General features: G+C 30.5%; 1 long non-coding RNA gene across 1 annotated transcript; it reads right to left on the reverse strand.

Moving 5' to 3' along the window:
* Positions 1-3,711: 3,711 nt before the first annotated feature.
* LOC146888666 (uncharacterized) lies at positions 3,712-5,311 on the reverse strand. The gene is made up of 2 exons (XR_014983965.1): positions 4,898-5,311; positions 3,712-3,993 (listed from the first exon to the last, which is right to left on the reverse strand). It is a non-coding gene; the product is annotated as an uncharacterized LOC146888666 (long non-coding RNA).
* Positions 5,312-6,159: the final 848 nt, after the last annotated feature.

The following is a 6,159-nucleotide window of genomic DNA, read 5'->3' on the forward strand; positions in this document are numbered from 1 at the left end:
AAAGTCTCTCACTGCCAGACGCGAGCTATCAAAATAGTGCTGAAAACGTGTGTGTACCGCTCGACGGTGTCCAGGTGCCGCCAGACGGTGAGCAATTGGAAGCCTAGCTGGCGCCTGGCGCTTGTTGTGGCCCGCCAGGCACTGAGTCCCTGGAAGAATGGTGTCGTCTAGCTCTGGCCTTATGTCGCCAGGCCGTTGTTGTGTCTTCCAAATTTTAATGTTTTTGGACTTCTTCTTGCTACTCATGATCACTCACTTGTCTGGGTTTTTGGAACAAAGCTTCCTATCTACAAAAAGGACACAAAAATGAGGATTAGTGGTATATTTAGATCAATGTAACCCAAAATGTATTTATCTACAAAAGTAAGGTAAATTTGAAGATTAAGTAGGTTAAAAACTTTAGAAGAGATGATTTTGCAATTAAAAAGTAACTTGGATAATGGTAAAAATTAACATTATCAGTATCCTTGTCCTAATTTTCTGTTCCTTTTGCGCCCCATAAATAACATGAACCAAGTGTTGAAATGAAGCACATTATTAAAGTGGTTGGTCCAAAACTAGAATAAATAATATTACGTTCACATATCCAGATTCATAAATAGGCACAATCTAGAAAAAACGAGAGTATAAAACATGAATCAATGCTAACAAGTAAATGATTTATCACTAGAACACAATTTCAAGTTAAGGTTAAAAGAATTGAAATTAGGTCTATAACAACATGAAACTAAATTTGCATTGAGAAGAAAAATAAACCAAGAAAGAAAACCAACTACTATAAAGGGGGAAAACACTTATGAAAAGGATTTTCACGAAGAAGGAAACGAGCAGAGATGATGGCTCTAACAAAAGAGAAATTTATTTCAACCTATGAGCGGAGAATGAGCATGGAGAGAATAAGCGGATAGATATTGGCTTTGTAACAACATTATTGTTATGGTTCAGTGAGAAGCTTATGCCGCTAACGAGAAGATCGATAAGAAAGAAGCATCCCACTTGTGAGAAAAGAGTTCGTGTGCGTTGTTAGAATGGAAAGATGGAACGGGAAGAAAAAAAAGTAAGATTAAGCATTTCATGTACCGTCAATTATAAATTGATCATAAATATAATGTAAATTTAATTTCTTAAGGGTTAAATATGTTTTTGGTCCTTCAAGTTTTAGTGAAATTTGGAATTAGTCCATTTTCAAAACTTTTGACCAATTTAGTCTTTCATCTTTAAAAATGCGTGAATTTAGTCCTTTTAACCAAATTTTGTTAAGTTTATCTGACGTTTCAAGCACATTTCATGATAGTATTTGAATTGTTTACACCATTTGACACATTTTCACTTCAATGTTAGCTCAAATATTATCATAAAATGCGTTTAAAATGTCAAATAAACTTAACAAAATTTGATAAGAATGACTAAATCCACTCATTTCTAAAGATGAAAGACTAAATTGGTATAAAGTTTCGAAGAGGGACTAATTCCAAAATTCATTGAAACTTAAGGGACCAAAAACATATTTAACCCATTTTTTAATAAGATAAAGTTAGTTTAGGTAACTGATAGGAAACCATGATTGCTACCAAATATTTTTGTCATAATGTACGTGATATAATTGTGAGATTTTTCACATATTTATATACTAAATTGGATTTTTTTTTCAAAAATTAAATTAATTAAGTTTTTTCATAGTAAGTTTTTGTAACACCTCAAACATCCGCTATTATAAATATATAATCTAATATAACGTCTATACAAAAGGTTTAGCTATCATAAGTCTATGACGTAACATATCATTTATACAAAAATTTAAGCTATCTTAAACAAACTTAAATCATAGGAAATTTCTTTCTTCATCCTATGTTTTCTTCTATATCCCATACCTTTTAAAATTCTAATTATATTCGTACTGAAATTAATAGAAAATAATAGGGTATAAAATTATTTAGCTTTGTTGTTTCACTTTCGGTGGTGGACGGTGGTCTTTCTTGAGGTGGGTGAGTGAGGGTGGTGGTTTGTAGATATTTGGGGTATGTAGTGATGATCATTGGTTGTGGGAGAATGTTGCTTGACTTGTTATGATTTGTTGTGAAGCTTTCTTTTGTGTTTTAATCATAGTTTTGGATCTTGTAATCCGTAGATATTCCAAATTTCACACTTTAAAATTCAAAAATATTAATTTTATACATTTTTAATTGTTAGATTTAGAATGTAAATTTACATTACGAATTGTATAATTTAGAATGCAAATCTATCTAGAATTGTATAAATTTGCAAGACTATTTAAAATGCAAATTTTTATTACGGATTGTACAATTCATGATGTAATTTTACATTACAAATTGTATAATTTGTCATATAAAATTACATTTTGAATTGCACAATTAATAACGTAATTCTATATTTCGGATTTGTACAATTTGGAATACTCTTTTACATTATGGATTGTGTAATTTGAAATGCAAATTGCATTATGAATTGTACAATCCAAAAAGTAGAATTGCATTATGGATTGTACAATCCGAAATGCAATTTTATATTACAGATAGTACAATCCGAAATGTTATTTTGTTGTTTGAAGGTGTGGTCAGGCTGAAAGTTATTATGTAATTTTGAAATCACTTTAGAGAAATGGAATATTTAATTGAAATATCCTATGAGCTAAATTAATTGTCAAATATGGAAGTGATGGCAAACGTCCCAACCATGGCTAGTGAATACAAGAATAGTGGGCCATGGTTGAGGAAGGTCGTCATTTGGTATTTAGAGCCACGGTTGCTCAATAACTCTTATCCTCCATTTTTCTTCATTCTGAGTTGTTTACATGTTTTCCTTCATGTCTTGAATTTTTTGTACCGATTGGATTGTGGGTCTTATGTTCTTGTTTGGCACAAAGTTCATTGTTGTTCTTGAACCTTCATTTGTGTGGTTTAGGTGCTCTATTTTGTGTTCTATCATTTGCTTTTAATTTCTCTTTGAATCTTTGTTGTTTTGTTCGGTTAACTTGCTTTATCTTTAATTCATTTTGATTTTATGATCATTACATATTTTCTAGAAGTCATTTTTAGTCTATATATGTCATTACTTCCTTATTTAGTCGTTTGAATCTCTTTAAAATATGAAATTATGAAATTTTCAAAGATTAAAGGATATATCTCAAGGATTATCTATTACAATTTATTCAAGTACAAAATCAAGGCCATGAAAGTCTATAAATTGAGGGTCTGGCATAGCTCAAACACACACTTGGAGAGAAAGAAACTTGATATCTCTACACTTGAAGGTAGAATGACATTCTGAAGGATAGAGGCATTCGATTTCAACATCAGTATAGTCTTCAGTATGCTTAGGAGTAGCTAACTCCCTCATTCACGGGGGTTTGGTGTAATGTATTCTTAATTCTCTATGAATTCTTCATTTAATATAATTTTTTGTCATAATCTTTTATGTTTTATTCTTGTTTTAATTACATAGTCTATGAATTTTTCACATATGAGTGTTCATATTGATTCGAAAGATACTTTGGAAACCCAGTTTATGATCTTTAATTGCATGTTCTAGATATGGTGCATATGTGGGAGTATCGGCTGATCCAAAAGATAGTTTAGGAAACCTGCGTAGGATAAAACAACTTTTGATTTTACATGTTAGACATAGATGTGATCATTGGTCATTCTTAAAACAACCATTTTAGTTTTGTCCACTTTAGTTTCAAAAATAGAATAAAAGAAAAGAAAAGAAAAATAAATTACTCATAATAAATAATACAATACAATAATAGGTGATCAATTTTAAAATTACAATAATTAAAAATATGAAAACAGAAAATATATAATGGACATAGGAGGGAGATGGTGTTCTGCGGAGGAGGGGAGATAATCTTTTACTACTATGCCTTCTGTTAAGACTGTCATCACATCTTATAGCTTGTAGGTCATCATCAAAAGCACTCTTCATCAGAAAAACTCTTCGCCAAAAGCACTTTTCATCAAGCATTCTTTTTTGCTGCAGAAGGCAAAGTCATAAAGCCATGAAAGCCATCATTCTTAACCACTCTTGCAGAAAGCTAGAGTCACATAAATCACCAACCATAGCAGAGACTAGTCTCCTCAATTAAAAAGGCATTGTCATTAAGATCAGAAAGCCATTGTCATTGTAGAAAGCCATTATCAATGCAGATTGTAGAGACTAATCCATTAAAGCAACAAAATCTCCTAAAATCATCTAAAATCATTAACTTTCTCTGTAACAAAAAATCTTCTATAAAATGAGAGGAAATGGATGGATAAAGGGTTGGAAAATTGGTTAAGAGAACTCTAAGAAAACTTTGAGAAACGTTCCAAAATGGAGGCTAAAGTCTAAGCTCAAACAACATCACAACAACACAACAACATGAATCACACCCTCCATTTGAAATCGATAATAAACAACTTTTGCTTTCATCTTGGAATGCTCTACCTTTCCACTATTGTAGGTTGTATGCTCTAAATTCCACTATAGTATGTTGTATGCTCTACATTCCACTATAGTATGTTGTATACCCTATATTCCACTGCAGTATGTTGTATGCTCTACATTCCACTCTTGTATGCTCTCCATTTGAAATCAACGATTGCCCTATCTTTGCATTTGAAATCATATGTGTTTGTTTGGGATCAGTATATTCAGTATCCACTTAAAATCCGTATGTTCAATATGCATTATCATGCCTTTAAAATCATGCCTTTAAAACCAGTATTTGAAATAAGTGATCTTTTCTAATTTTTGTTTCTCTCGTTAAGCTGTAAGTTGATGATAACATAGTCAAATAAATCTTTCAAGGTAAACATGAAAATACCTTGATTTTTAGAGATTATTCCCAGCCATTCATATATCTTTGACAAGTCTAGAGATAAAATTTCATACTTACAATTTAGAAAAATCTTTGACAAACTCCCATCATAGTTGAAGATGACCCCTACGAATCACACCCGATATGTCTCGAATTTGTGTTGGGACCATCCGGAACCACATATGAACCACTTCAGAGCATAATCTGAGTTGTTCCCTCTTGAAATCACACCTGAACCCTTTCCGGTAGACCATCAAGCTTTAGTCACGTTTGAGATTGCCTTCCTTTCACTTTCGGAGTCGCGTTTGGACTGTCCCGAACAGCTTCACACCACCCACAATAACCAATGTTTTCTCCCCTTTCATAGACATCCTTAAAACGTCATAGAAATATGTTTTGTTCCTTCATTTGGCATATTTAGGTTTCAAGCCATTCCCTCTCACAACACGAACCATCCTCGAAATCAAGCCCAATCCCTTTATTTTCTCTCGTTTTTGTTATGGTTCCTTTTTTTTATTTCTTTTTCTTCTCTTATCTATATTATATAAATATGATGCATATGTTAGTTTAATTCTATTAGTGTATTAACCTTGATAGCAATCTTAAACTTTGGAAACAAGTGCGTTTTGTTTTATTTCATTTTATAATTATAGAGTAAAATTTTAATAATAATAATTATATATGTTTTTATAATAATATTAAAATCACTTTATACATTTTATGTTAGTTATTTTAAAAAATATTTTAACCACTTTAGAAGCACTTCTAATTTGGTTATTTTTATTTTAGACTACTTTGAATGCACTTCTAATTTGGTTATCTTAAAATTATTTAAGATTATTTTATTGGTACTTTCGAAAAGGTTGTTTTTATTTTAACATTTTTAACCACTTTAGATGCACTTCTAATTTGGTTACTTCTATTTTAGACCACTTTGGATGCACTCCTGATTTGATCATCTTAAAATTATTCAAAATTATTTTATTGGTGCTTTTGATAAGGTTATTTTTTATTTTTTAAATTTTAAATCACTTTAGATGCAATTCTAATTTGGTTGCACCTATTTGTATTTTATATCACTTTGGATTCACTTTTAATTTGGTCAACTTAAAATAATTTAAAATTATTTTATTTACAAATTTTAAGAGATATTTCATTTATTACAAATATTTTAACCACTTTAGATGCACTTTTAATTTAGTTAATTTTATTTTAACCTTTTTTAGAACCATTTTAGATGCACTTCTAATTTGGTTATCTAAAAATCATTTGACTTATTTTTTATGTTACAAAATATTATATTAAAATTAAAATTTATTATTATTTCTACCTGCAAATAT

This window comes from Vigna unguiculata, chromosome 1, assembly GCF_037176805.1.
Source record: "Vigna unguiculata cultivar grain cowpea cultivar isolate G323 ecotype 2 chromosome 1, ASM3717680v1, whole genome shotgun sequence".
Taxonomy (NCBI): domain Eukaryota; kingdom Viridiplantae; phylum Streptophyta; class Magnoliopsida; order Fabales; family Fabaceae; genus Vigna; species Vigna unguiculata.